Here is a 6,178-nt window from a genome sequence, read left to right as displayed (position 1 = left end):
GTCTGAACGTTAAACATTAGGTTTAAGAATCATAGATAGCAATTCAGTGTTCTTCCTTGCCAGACATTTAATCTCACACTGCATGCACAAACTCATCCAGCGAGGGTGTCAGACTTTGTTCATCTGTGTGTTATCCTGATTTCAACATCAGCTCACTCTGTATTTCCCAAGCAGTCTTTACCTTGGAAAAGTTGCACTGCAGCACCATTTCATGGCTTCTTTTGTATGTTAACTCTCTGGTGTTTCTTCTAAACAAATTACTGAGTCAAATGTGCTAGTGACTCACCAGAGGCAGGAGCAGGATGAATATTGGATGGAGAGAACAGACTTGAATGAATACTGCTGGATCATGAAATTCAGTCTTCTGCAATTGGAGGCCAAAAGTTTACAGAATCATGAGTTGCTTCTAAAAACTAATGAGGCTGTCCACTTCTACATCATCCTACCTGCTTTAAGTAGAAATTACAGTATATTGAAGGTTTGGGATAAAGCTAGGAGTGCAGGACTAAATATGTGAGAGAGGCATTCTAGCATGAGAACCAGATTAGCTTATATTTTACTGTTTATCTGAAATATTTAAAGCTGATCCTGCTTGTCCTATGCTGTTTTACTCCTGTCAGGTAGTATAATACCATGCTACTTGGCTGTTTTCTGTGCTTGCATCTGTTTTAATGCAACTTGTGAACAACAGCAAAGCACGGGATATCTCTAAGAGGCTTGACCACTGATGTTAGTCCAGGGAAACAAAGCAGATGGGCCAAGGAGAGGAGCTGATGGGAGCTGGACTCAGCTCAGGGAAACATTTGAAGGGTGACAGGGAGAATGTGTGGGATATAATGCAATTACATGTGGGATCAGGCTTATCAGGTTTCAGGACCAGTTACTGATTGGGAAAGAATGGTAAAACAAAGGAGAGGAACACCAAGTAGGGTTTACTAGCAAGCAGGCTTTTGAGAGCTATTTGAGCCTGATTTAGCTCCACATTTTTAACAATCTTAACCTCATTTTCCATTCTAGCTCTAGATCTTAGTTTTCATCTCTCCTGCTCCATACCCCCTGACTCCCTGGCTACAAACAGCATCTCCTCACCAATCCTTGTGCCTCCTTCCCATCAGATATTATCACATAGTGTGTCTTCTCCTTACTCCAATGCAAAATTGGTTTTTTGCTCAGCCCTGCCCTCTCCAGCATCTTTGGCACCTTCCCCATTTTTCTGTGTCTCCCATTTCCACTGAGGTAGTCACTGGGTTACTGTGCACATCTCGTGGTAAAAGTCTAACCAAAAAAAAATGCCTAAGTGGGTGAGTGCAGCTGTTTCTGCTGCATGGAGAGGTTTGAAAGGCTGTGAGTCTTAACTGAGTTTGTAAAACTCACCAATAAACACTATGTGTTAGATCTGATGTGATTTTGATCAGATCAGCTTTTCCTACTGGTTTTCAAAACCAAAGAAGCTAATTGTGGTAGACAAAGGTTTGTTAACACATGTCCAGGACAGTTTGGGAAAATTTGCATGCATCAGTTCAGCAAACTCTTTTGCAAGCTTTTCTCATGTTAAAGGTCTATATATATTCCTTCAAAATCTATATTCCTTCATTACAGTTGTTGCCAGTTTAAGGCTTGGGTCTGGTTCTTCTCTCAATCTCATTGTCTCAAATCTGATTAAAATGCACCTGCATTGGTGTGAATGCTCTGAAGAAAGCAAAGAACACTCATAGTACCATTTCATTCAAAGATGGCAATGCCTCTGAAGAAATCTCATTAATTTCTGTTTAAATGGGTCTGATCTTGGAAAACTGGACTTGAGAATATTGTTAGCAATTGTTCTTGGTATAAAAACAGCCATTCTGTAAGTTTTCCACAAGAAAATGACACAACAGAGGTGTCTTTCATCTGCCACACTGGCACTCCTCACTGTTGTCTTGTGACAAGGATGTGACTTGTCAAGGCATTACGTTTGACAGGATCCTTGTAAACTGTTGATTTATCCTTTTGTGCCTTTCCTTCTTCCCTCCTTCCCCTCATTGATGCACACAGTATCTAAATCTCTCTCCAGTTCTAATCTTGTGGTGTTTGTTCTCATTTATTTGATCACTGTGAGGATCACCCACAGGTGGAAGTTTATCAGATCTTATTTCAGACTCAGGGTACATTGGTTAGCACAATGGTTAAAATATAAACAACAGTAGGAGGCTTTTTAAATAGAAGTTGACCCTTGAAATTGGGTTTACTGTAAGTTCAGAAAAAAACCCCCAAAAGTAATTGCAAACAATGTCAGAACACAGAGCACATTTTTTTAAAATAAATTCCCTTAAACATAAATTCTCTAAATTTCAGAATCAGGAAACATCAGAAAACAGACACTAATATGATATCACTGATATCACTTACTTGCTAAGAGGAAAGAATCAAAGGAAAGATTTTGTTATCTTTAAATGTCTTCAAAGGAAGGGAAAAATTTCAAAAGGCATCTCTAAGGTATTGCACATCCACAAGATTGGGATGAGCATGAAGTAAAGGAGTTCATGTAATTGCTCCAAGGAGTAATGCCACAACACAGAGCCATGAGCAGCTGGGAAACAAGGAAGGCATTTTTTCTTTTCAAACACCAACAGAGAAAGTAACAAAAGTAAGACTTACATAGCTCTGATCTAGCCAGAGGGAACTTTGGGCAGCAACCCCAGATGGATAATGTGCATGGCTTCTAACAGCAGGTTCTGCTGACCGTAAGCTAGGGAGGAGTTCGCGAGGAGGAAAGGTAGCCAAGTTAAAAATAAATTCTGTCCTTGCTCTGCACATGAAAGAACACAGAGGGCAGAAGATCTGGTAGATAAACTCATCTCTGTGATTTCTGGCCACAGATATTAATGGATCCAAGGTAAGGAAAATGGCAATAAGGAGATACAGAGAGGATGTTTTTCCAGTAGTGAAAGCTTCTGTCTCTAAAATGTTCATTTGTTCTGGCTGCTGCCAAATGTAAGAAACCAGCAGAATAAAGTCCAACAAATGAGAAGCTAGAAGTGAGCAATCTAAGTGTCACCTTTATAGCAGAAAGATCTAAAGAATTAATATGAATTAAGAATTAGTGAGGTTTCTGCATTGCTGAAAAAGTGTTTGGAAATACAGGGATTGTGCAATTGCCTTTAATAGAGATGTGGAGAGCATTAAAACCATAGGGAATCTGACAGCCAGCACTTAGCACACAGGGTGCCACAAGTCTTTGCACATGAGGGACAGCTGTATCATGTTGCTGCTAGACAAGAGGGTAAAATCATTCCTCGTTTCCTACACAGAGAACATCAGAGAAACTACTGCTAAGCTAAAGAATTATGGACAGCAGAGGAATTGTACAGCTTTGAGTCCTGCTTGAGTATCCCAGCCTGTAACATCCAGCACTAGCTCTGCTTTGGAAAGTGGTTCAGCAAAACTGCTGTGGTGATCTGCTGTAGCCTGCTCAACGTTTCTGTCAGGGGGAGCACATGTCCTGCATCCAAACTTGTTTTTCCTTGATTTTGTTATTCTCCTGCTATACTGCTGTCACCACCCTGCCTAAAGAGTGATACCCAGTCCTTACATGTGGGGCTGCAGAACACCAACAGAGAAGCAGCACGTAATAGGACCTGAAATGCAACCCATATGTCTGATTTTCTTTTTAGTTCTGTTCTTCTTGGAAGAGTCTGTAAGAAAGTGAGAATCTTTTTGTATTTAGGCTTCTCAAAGACTGGTGCATGCCAGGTCACTGGTGCAGTTCTTTGTGTTTAGCAGGCGAGCAGTTCCTGCCTCTGCTGTTCCAAGTCACAGGACTCAGCTGGAAGCTGTGCACTGGAACCCATGCAGAAGGAGGGTTGTTGAACTCTTATCAGTCCTTCCTCTGACACCTAATGGTGCAACTTAACCCTTTCACCACTCTGTTCAAAATGTTTAGTCACTGAGGAGTCCTTGGATGAGGGTAAGGGCAATTTGGCAGCAGAATGTGGAAGAGAAAATGAAGAAAAGAAGCATAACAATTATTCCACTTCTGATTAGAAAAGCAGAGGACAGACTGCGTGGAGAAATTTTGCATTTTACCCAACAGTTGTCCAAGTACTTCCAAAGACCCCTGCAAATGCCTGCTATTTTTAAGGTGCTGTTCTGATCTTTTCCTACACACTTAGGCAGTTTTACACAATGATCAGTGCTGCAGTATTTTGCTAACTGATGGTTCCAGTTAGTGATGAAATCAACTGTCTAGAAACATCATTGAAATAAGATGAATGTTTATAGTTCTTTACTTCTCTGACAGTTTCAGAAAGGAGGGACAAGCCACCTCCATTTTCCCACAAAGTGTATATTGAAATTTCCTAGTGCATTTTCTGCTTGTCACTTACATGTAGGTTTATTTCCATGCTTATTCCTGGGTCATTAACTTGCATAAAGGAGGGATGTTCCAACGAGTTTAATCTTATTGAAAGTAAGTGTTAAACGGGTAAGGCAGAAAATGATGTTAATGTTCCATTCAGGGCTGTTTAGAATAGGATCAGTTCAAGACACTTGAGTCACAGAGATTTTCAACAGTATGTCAGCAAGGTGAGAATATCACCTTCAGTTAGTTTAATATTTTGACAAATTGCATTTGTGTGTGTGGGCATGCATATGTGTGAGTGTGTTTATGTGTGTGAATATAACCTACTATAATATCTTTGTTTACAAACAGTTAATAAAAGTGTTACTGGCAATTCTAGTTTAATAGATTTTGTATAAAGTTCCTCTATTCTTTAATCATGTTTATGTCCCTATGCAAAAAGACCTTGTCATTATATTCCACAGCCTGCTTTTGCTGAAGACAATACTGGAAAAACTGGTTATTTTTTTTCCTGACTCTCATCTAAACTCCCAAGTTGAGATCAGGAAATTTTGCATTAGAAATCATGGAAAATTTGCTGATCAGCTTTATCATTTTCTTCTATTATATTTTAATTCAAAGTAAACTACTGAATGATATGCCATTTACATGTGCTGTGTGTCCCAAAGACTGTAGCATACTGTGTTCTATTTTTGGCTTAGAAAGTGAAGAAATGAGAATAATCACAAACAGTGGGGTGGAAGGTGGATGAAAGTGGGCAAAAATTTAAACAGATGATGCTGTCAGCAACTGGAATTATCTTAGTAACTTTTTCCAAACTTGTTTTTCAAACTCTGCAAGACCTTCCCTAGATACAAACTACCCATTAGTCTTATGATATCTTGTGTAAGATACCCTCTTGGAAAAAGAATGCTTTTCCAGTACTCAGAAAGCTTTGGTGTGTTGTCTACATGGTTAAGATACAGAAAACCAAAAAAATCCAGTGAAACTACATCTGAAAATGTGACAGAATAAAGACATACAGATCACCAAAGCAGACCCAGACAGATCAAATGAGAAGGATGGTACTTGTGTGCCAAGGATGCAGAGTCCCATCCGATGACAAAGTTCTGGGGTTATCATCAGAATCAGGGTCCAAGTTCCTACATTCTACAACAATATACTGACACAGTCCGAGTAGTAATGACACAGTCCTAGTATTCAACTGTAAACATGAAAAAAGATTTATTATTTAGGCACATCAAAGACTGGAAAATGCAGGAAATCTCGCCAGAAGTAGCACCTGAATAGATGCCTGAATTAGGATAGATGACTAATAATAAACCAAGAATTCCCATGCTGCTAGAGAACAGATAAGCTGCAACAGTTTTCTCAGCTGGACAAAATAATGCAAGATTTCCAGACTCTGTTCTCACAAAAGCCAAAAAAAAAAAATCCCAAGTCACAAAATGACACACAGAAAATATGCAAATAGCTGTGGAATCAAGTCAAAGAAGATTCACAGAATATTGCAAAGTGAAGGCCTGACAGACTTTAGCTTCCAAGCTATAGCTCCCATCCTACAGCAAGAGGATGGGCTGTTAATGAGTCACACAGATTTCTGGGCAAGAAATCTGATTTCCAAATGCGATGTTTAATACCATCAAAATGGTTATTTTGACAGCCACCTCAAGTCTAACCAAAGAGCACTGAGAGGTACAGTGACAAAAGTGTCCGACAAGAGTAGCCTTTTTTAACTCCAAAATCAAGAACCTTTGTTTTACATGAAACAGCAGCAGCATTTCAGTGACATGGGGCTGTTGGGTTCCATGTCTGCCCTGCTGTGATCTGTGCCCTACA

This window comes from Onychostruthus taczanowskii, unplaced genomic scaffold (genome assembly GCF_017590055.1).
Source record: "Onychostruthus taczanowskii isolate IOZ18803 unplaced genomic scaffold, ASM1759005v1 scaffold8, whole genome shotgun sequence".
NCBI classification, from domain to species: Eukaryota; Metazoa; Chordata; class Aves; order Passeriformes; family Passeridae; genus Onychostruthus; species Onychostruthus taczanowskii.
This window is presented reverse-complemented; position numbering follows the sequence as displayed.